The sequence below is a fragment of the Elephas maximus genome, chromosome 13 (genome assembly GCF_024166365.1).
Source record: "Elephas maximus indicus isolate mEleMax1 chromosome 13, mEleMax1 primary haplotype, whole genome shotgun sequence".
Classification (NCBI taxonomy): Eukaryota; Metazoa; Chordata; class Mammalia; order Proboscidea; family Elephantidae; genus Elephas; species Elephas maximus.
Genome location: NC_064831.1, coordinates 11,733,361 through 11,742,017, shown reverse-complemented (window position 1 = coordinate 11,742,017; position 8,657 = coordinate 11,733,361). Strand labels below are relative to the sequence as shown.

The 8,657-nt window shown below is 37.8% G+C and overlaps 2 pseudogenes; both read right to left on the bottom strand.

The window, feature by feature from the left end:
• Nucleotides 1-3,031: 3,031 nt before the first annotated feature.
• On the bottom strand, nucleotides 3,032-6,364 carry LOC126057282 (olfactory receptor 1C1-like; annotated as a pseudogene).
• A 1,603-nt stretch (nucleotides 6,365-7,967) lies between these two features.
• Nucleotides 7,968-8,420, bottom strand: LOC126057232 (oligosaccharyltransferase complex subunit OSTC-like; annotated as a pseudogene).
• Nucleotides 8,421-8,657: the final 237 nt, after the last annotated feature.

Below are 8,657 nucleotides of genomic sequence, written 5' to 3'. Positions count from 1 at the left end.
GCAAAAATCATCCTAACTGCCTTCTATTCAACCTCCAAAAGTTAAATAAAGTTTCCAATACACCCAGAAACATCCTTGGCCACCACGTTTACCTGTGTTGACTACATCCTCCACATATAATAATCACAGCATTTCTCACATTAGTCCTTGGTATATTTTTTCCTGTCTTCACCTGCTCACATCCTATAACTTAAGACAGTGTGTCAAAATCTTTGTACATTACAAATTTCCTCTTCCCAAATATTATTTGTTTGGTTTTGCTCTTCCTAGCTAGGACAAACTGTAAATATTATGTTGTTGTGTTCTGTTGAGTCAATTCTGACTCACTGAGATCCTATATGATGGAGCAGAACTGCCCCATAGGGTTTTCTAGGCTGTAATTTTTTTTTTTTAATCTTAATGGGAGCCGCTGGTGGGCTCCAGCTGCTGATCTTTGGAATAGCAGTCCTGCTCTTAACCTTTGCACCAACAGGTTTCCCTATAAATGTTTTAGACACCTGTTACTTAAATAAGATGTTTTTATTTTTGCTTATCTTTTTGTATCAAAAAAAGTGATAAACATTTTATTTATAGAGATACATTTCAGCTTGCAGTGTGTTGAGCAGGATGCCTGTGGCCCACTGACCTCTGGCAATAAAAAAAATTTTTTTTTTAAATAATTCATGGTATCGTAATGTTGATCCAACAATGCTTAGAAAGAAAAGAGAGCCGTTAAAATCAGTCATTATCACGTGTGGGATTGAAAACGACCATGTTTTTACATTGGTTAATGTTGACAGCAAAAAATGCATACTGAAAATAAGTGTATATGTGTATAAATACTTCAGCATTTTATTAATACAAATAGCATCTGCCTAGCCGTAGCAAGTGTGGTTCTTTTTTTGGAGATTTGAGTATGCAAGGAATATCAACTTACAACTTAAAACTAAACAGCCCATCTGATTCTGAATAACACAAAAATATTTACACACAGGAAAGTGCTCAGGGTTTGCATATGTCTGCATCAAGTTTTCAAATACTGTATCGACCTGTCCTAATCACCTCATGCTGTCAACATGATATAAGCAGTGTTTCTTATACCAAGTAAGGAATAAAATTATTCTCTTCATTCTATGCATGATTTCTTCCTTCCCTGAGTTACTGCAAATTTTAGGTATTTAATTTATGTTCATTTAATAACCTCCTCAAATCAGAATAGTGATGTAACTCTAATTATTTGATCCCTTTTTTCTCTAAATAGCCGAAATGGTACAACTATGAGAAATGAAAAATCATATATTATGCTCTCACAAATGTTTCACAAACATCCACCTCCCTGGTAATGAGGTTCAGCAAAAAGTGAAGCAAATAGGTGCTTGTAAGAGCTTGGATTCCATAATTCACACAACCTTGAGCAGTTTCTTGTACCTAAATACATTGAGAGGGATTGAATTTGCCTTTGGGACATTCAGTTTTTTAGCTGTACAAGTATAACACACATAATCATTGTTATTGGTTAAACCTGTTGAATTACAAATACCTCCCCAATGCTACATATATATATATACACACAATCTTTTGTTTCTTTAAATCTGTGAATCTCTGTTCTTTATTAAAAAAAAACATTGTAAATTAGATAATTATGTTATTGTTGCTAGTTCCTGTGGAGTCAATCCCGACTTATGGCAACTCCCTGTGTACAGAGCAGAAATGCCCACAGGGTTTTCAAGGCTATGGTCTTTTGGAAGCAGATGGCCAGGCCTGTCTTCCAAGATGCCCCTGGGTGGGTTCGAACTGTCAACCTTTTGGCTAGTAGGTGAGCGCTTAGCTGTTAGCACCACCCAGGGACTCCTGGTAAATATGCTAGAAGACAGGAAACATTTTCACAAGCTTTGTTGCAATTTTGGGACACACATTATTTTTTTTTTTCCTGAATTGATTTAAGTTTTGTTAGGCCTGTACATATTTGCTTCTCTTTGAGAAGGTGTATGTGTCTGTGTGTTTAAAGGGCATATGGGCATATGTGTTCTGTCAAGCCATTATTTACAAGGATCCCAGAGCTGAGGTTTTTAAGGCTGAAAAAGGTCAGGCAGGCATGGTCTTAACTAATCCTTGGATGTGAGAATGTGAAAGGGAACTGGGGTAGGTTGAATATACAAGGATGTTGGATTGGACTGCCAATACCCAATATGAAGTTTATTAGATTGAATAATCCCCTCAATATAATAACATTGTCATACCATGTGTGATTATTTTTTGGGGGGATAGGATAAAATAAAACCCACAGGCTTGGAGATGTGGCTTACTCTTAAAGGAAGTTGAAGTTTTCTATAGATTGAAGGTGCATACTGGACCAAAACAAAAGGAAAACACCCTCCTGTCTTTAAAAAATGAAAAGTAAAGTTTCTCCAAACATGGAATGCACTCAGAACACTCCTAGTGGAAGGGGATCAGTGGGCATCTGCCCTGTGGCAGTAGTTGGGAAAGAGACTTTGAGACTAATCAAATATGACAAGGACTTGAGGCAAGAGAAAAAAATCATTGCCTATGTTGGCAGGGAGAGGTGGTTGGAGAAAGTGTGCATTCTTTAAAACAAATTCTTTGAGAATTTTTTAAGAGAATGTAGTATTAAAAATTAGGTGGCCTCACTACTTCACTAAATTGGAAAGCTAGCACTGGCATTCATGACTGTTTAACTAAAAATCTGAACTCATAAATATTAATTTCACCACAATTTATCTTAATATCTAGAAAAGTAATCATATAGACTTACACCTCATCACTAGAGTATGTATGTATTTAAGTCAGAGACTCTTGCTTAACTTACAATCTGTGGGCTGAATGCACACTATGGAGCTTCCATGATTCATTTACTTTATCTGAGAAATGGGTCTTAAAAGCTCATATATTTAATCAAAGGATTAAATGTTATATACAGATAAAGTGGCTAACACAGATTCCAACCTAAAACAGACGTTTAGTAACAGTCAACTGTTCTCATTTTCCATTTTATTTTATCACCAAACGAATACATGCAATACAGCCAGAGAGTTCATGATTTTTGATAAAATACTTTGCCCTTACAAAATGTTTTCTGAAGTGCTCTCTTCATATCCTTTTTCCTTAGACTGTAGATGGAAGGATTCAGCATCAGAGTCACCATGGTATACACGATGGCTGACAGAGTGTCCCTCTCAGGGGTATGAGAGGAGGAGGGGCTGAAGTAAACAGCACTGACTGTGCCATAGAACAACACGACCACTGACAGGTGGCAGCCACAGATGGAAAAGGCTCTCTGCTTCCCTTGAGTAGAAGTTATCTTCAGGATGGTAGAGAAGATAAATCCATAAGAGATGGTGATGCAGATAAGGCGTATGAAAGCCAATAGCCCTCCCACTGTACAAATGACCATCAGGTTGAAGGAAACATCAGAGCAAGAGAGCTGCAGAGCGGCCTGGGATCACGGAAGAAATGATGGATGATGTTGGAGGCACAGAAGGACAGATGAGCTGTTAAGGCAGGGTGTAGAAGGGCATGAGGATAGGTAACTACCCAGGGTCTAGCCACGAAATGGACACACAGGTGAGAATTTATTAGGGTGGTATAATGTAAAGGGTGGCATATTGCCGCATACCTGTCATATGCCATCACACAGAGAATGAGGCTGTCCATAGTTACAAAAGAAATAAAGAAAAAAAGGGGGGTGAGGCAGCCTGAGAAAGAAATAGTCCGTGTACCAGTCGAGCTGTTCACTACCATTTGAGGGATTGTAGTGGAAGTAAAACTAAAAAAAAAAAAAAAAATTTTTTTTTTTTTTAGTGGAAGTAAAACAGATGTACATACAAAGGAACAGTACAGACAGGCAGTGCTGCTGCTCTGCAGAGCTGGGAAGTCCCAGAAGGACAAAGTCACTGCTAACTGCTTGATTTCCCCTTTCCACCTTTCCAACGAATCTAGAAGAGCAAAATATTACATTGTAGAAACCATCTCATTCTCAAGGATGTGTATGTGTGTTTGTGTGCGTCTGGGTGTGTATGTAACAAAGCACCATTCAGACCCTGCTTGCTTGGGTCTTTTATTTATGATAGGTTGTTGTTGTGTGCTGTTGAGTCAATTCTAACTCTCAGCAACCCTTATGACAGAGTAGAACTGGCCCATAAGGTTTCCTAGACTGTAGCAGATTGCCAGGCCTTTTGGCCTATGGAGCTGCTGTGTGGGTTTAGAACATTGGCCTTTAGGTTAGCAGTCAAGCAGTTAACCATTTCACCACCAGTGCTGATTTTTGGATACACTGTTCTCATGTTCACACAGATATGCTGCTCAGATCAATCTCAATTACTTAAAAAAAAAAAAAAAGAATGGTTTCTTTTTCCAAATCTAAATGCACATTCTTTGAATAAGGACTTTTGTGTTTTGCAACTATATTGTCTCATCCACAGTAATCATACGGTTAATATTTGATTTTATGAGTTAAATTTATTTAAGTTAGGAATCATGGTATTTACTCTGAACCATTAGAAATTTTTTTAAACAATTTTTATTGCGCTTTGAGTGAAAGTTTACAAATCAAGTCAGTCTGTCACATATAAGCTTATATCCACCTTACTCCATACTCCCACTTACTCTCCCCCTAATGAGTCAGCCCACTCCCTCCTTCCAGTCTCTCCTTTCGTGATGGTTTTGCCAGTTTCTAACCCTCTCTACCCTCTCATGTCCCCTCCAGACGGGAGATGCCAACACAGTCTCAAGTGTCCACCTGATACAAGTAGCTCACTCCTCATCAGCATCTCTCTCCAGCCCATTGTCCAGTCCAATCCATGTCTGATGAGTTGTCTTCGGGTATGGTTCCTGTCCTGGGCCAACAGAAGGTTTGGGAACCATGATCGCTGGGATTCTTCTAACCTCAGTCAGACCATTAAGTCTGGTCTTTTTATGAGAATTTGGGGTCTGCATCCCACTGTTCTCCTGCTCCCTCAGGGGTTCTCTGTTGTGCTCCCTGTCAGGGCAGTCATTGGTTGTGGCCGGGCATCAACTAGTTCTTCTGGTCTCAGGATGATGTAAGTCTCTAGTTCATGTGGCCCTTTCTGTCTCTTGGGCTCATAGTTATCATGTGACCTTGGTGTTCTTCATCCTCCTTTGATCCATAGAAATATTCTTTAAATGAATAACTTTCTTCCCAACCTGAAATTTATACCCCAATGATAGGTCTCCTTATTTCCTCTTCCTTTTCTCTTGTAAGAATACAATTTTATTCTGATATTCACATGTATCCTCTTCCTGGGGTTAAATAATAATCCTTGGTCTCTTGCTGACCACTTGATACCGTCTTTTGTTAGCCTGGGAAGTCCGTTAGAGCCCAGTGCTTGTGAATTGGGTTCCATGTCCCTTCCTCATAGCAGCTCACATGTGCTGTTTTTCTCTAGAGGAGGTAGCAGTATTCTCCCTCACTTTCAAAACCTTTACTGAGCATCTTATTTTCCTGAAATCCTACACTAAAATCCCAAGCAAAGGTGTCTAGGAAAGTGGTTGTGGGACAAAGTCATTTGTTTCATGTCCATTCTTCCCTCATTATTTGACATAGATGTGCTTAGCTGGGTGGTGCAAATGGTTAAATGCTGGACTACTAACTGAAAGGTTGGCAGTTCAAATCCACCCAAAGACCTGGCATCTGCCTCCGAAAGGTCACACCGTTGAAAACACTATGGAGCAGTTCTATTCTGTACCAATGGGGTTGCCACATATTGAAAGTAAGTCCACAGCAAGTAACAATGTATTAAACTATTAACCACCCCTTTAATATAGTAATCAGATATTCAAATTCTCATAGACACTATAAAATTTTACCATTTCTGATGTACGGCGTCTCCTTTTTTTTATCATTACTAAATCATGTAGTTGTCCCATTGTTATTTAAGTAGATGTGATTTTCTCAAAAGAAAGATTGGTAAACTGCACTTGATGCTTTACTTTGTGTTAATCTATTGCCACTCTTAAAGTAATAAAATAACCAGATCAAAACACTAATTCTTTGTCACTGGGCTGCAGATGAAATTATGAGGATGAGAAAACACTTCCCATAGCAGCTTCCTGACTATGATGACTTCACTTTCTGGGGAAGAATTCTTCTTTTAGTATTCATGTTGTTTTATTCCCTCCTGATTCTTTCCATCAACACTGTCATATAGCAACAACCAGGGGAATTTTATCCATCTATTAAAAACATTGCTACTTGATTCAGAGATTTCTTCTCTATCCCCTCTGCGGTCAATAATTTATATATACACAAAGGTCATACAGAATCACTTTCTTTCAGAACATTCCTTTACCTTCTCAATTCCAATGACCTGTGTGTAGGTTTCATTTCAGGGATATATTCCAGGGCCATGAATTTATTTATTTATTATGCAAAAATTTTTTATCATTTTGTATCTTGCTCTGACTCTCTTATTTCCCTTTACTTCAACATTTTCGTGAACTCCATTCACATTATTCAAAATCTCTCAGGTTGGCTGCTTCATTTTATTTCCAATTCTGTCAATTTCCTTTCCTCCTTGTAGTCTCCCATCCTTTCTTTTTCCTCCAAAGTCTTACTCTGCAACGATCCCGTGTTCGCTTTGTTGTCTCTCCACTAAGTTACCTGAGCCATGCTGGTGATCAAAATATAGTGCATTTGGTTCTACTACTTTTTGAATTCCACCCTCATCTTGAACCTAATTAACCCTACGAAATTCATCTTCTTCTGTTCCCTATATAATTTATTTAACTTCCTTGCATCCCTTTTGTCCAACTCAGGTATGTTAGGATGAAGCCTGTACTGAGAAGAAACATTACATATGCCATATATATGTCCATAAAGGTAAGAAGCACCTTTTTGAAGATGGCTTCCCTCAGCTGCAGACACAATCAGTTCTACCTTCTTCTTGTTCCCCTAATTACTCAGCAATATCCCTTTCATAGCAAGCAGTAAAATGTAGCTTATTTTCTTTTGTTGTTTGCTCCACTGTTGCCACTGATATCTTGAGAGCAGAATTTCGATTTACTATTTTGAATCCTTTGTATATGATGTATATATTGCACATAGTTGGTCCAAATAATCTTTCTGAAAGCAGTAAATGAATGAAGAATTCTGGCAAATTATTTGTGTTAACCTCTCATTTTCTGCAATAAATGCATGATTTTTTTAAGAGGTTTTCTACAATACATTCCTATTTATAGCACATTATGTTATTTCCAGAATTTTATTCACCAGCATTATTTTGTTTTTCCGTCTGCTTTTAAAATATTTAACAGTTTCACTATTAAAAATGGGTTTAGAGCTATAATTCAAGGAATTACACATTAGTCATCATTAGCTAAAATTAAAAACATATATAAATGAATACATACCTTCTTATTTGAGATTTTTTGAAACCTACAATTCCCCTCCCCCTTGAATATTCACTCATAAGGAGATATTCAGCTTGTGCATTGATTTAAGTGCCAAGTTGAAAGTGAAAAAGAGGGGAACAATGAGATACAGATAAATGTTTTCCTTCCCTCAGAGAATGATAGTGCATCACAGGGGGAGTATTTACTTTTTTTTTTAAATAATATAAAAATATAGACGTTGAGCAGGGACATATTTTCCTCCCTTGAGCTTAGCACCCTGGAGGGCACAGAGAGTTCTGAACTCATCTCTTAATGATTTTTCTCTTGTTTGTGAATTTGTTTCTTCCTTATTTTGAAGAGAAAACTCAAAAATGGTAAAATGTTGAATACAAGAAAAAAATGTGAAAGCCCCTGAAGATTCTATTTTTTTTTTTTTTTTTCTCTTTTAAAGGGTAATATTGTTCGGAAGTATGAATGATTGGAAAAGATGGAAAACTGAAACCGAGAGATGAAAAGCCTATCAGTTCCATCTCCATAACGATTACTGTTAGTGTTCTCCATGAAAAGAAAAATATTCACTACTTCTATATAGAGGACCATATAGTATTTATGTATATAATCTAACCCCTCAGATAGCCCAGCAGTTTCATTTCATAAGTACCCTAGCCCTAAAACAATTCAGTAGGACACAGACGAATTCAAAGAATAGAAGAAATCTACTGAGTTTTGGAATATTTGGTGAGTTGGATAGGTCCAGGATTATGAAACCTAACCGCCCCCCCCCCCCCATTGTTAACAGGAAGCTGGATGTAAGTCCTTCCATAATATATTGTCCATTTTCTCTCTAGGTCAAGAAAGCTACTTGCCTCTGATGCCCATGTTCATCAGTCATAGTGCCAACACATGGAGGTTCCACAATAATGTTATAAATTATACCTCCAGTGATGAGGAAGTAAGACACCACCACCAGAGTGTACACCATCATGGCCGACTGCATGTGTACCCAGGTCGGCTTCTTCAGTTTCAGGGGGGCATTCCAGCACTAAGAACAGGACTCAGTACAAAGTCTCCATGTTGGTGGTGGCAAGGATAGCACTTCTAAGAAATATTTTATTATGTTTTCTGTGAAAGTTTGCACAGAAATTTGGGTTCCAATTTAACAATTTCTACACAAATTGTTCGGTGGCATTGGTTACATTTTTCACAATGTGTCAACGTTCTCGTTATTTCTATTTTGTTTTGTTTCCAGTAATCCAGTTTCCCTGTCCCCTTACCTTCTCATCTTTACTTTAGAGTAGTTGTTGACCGTT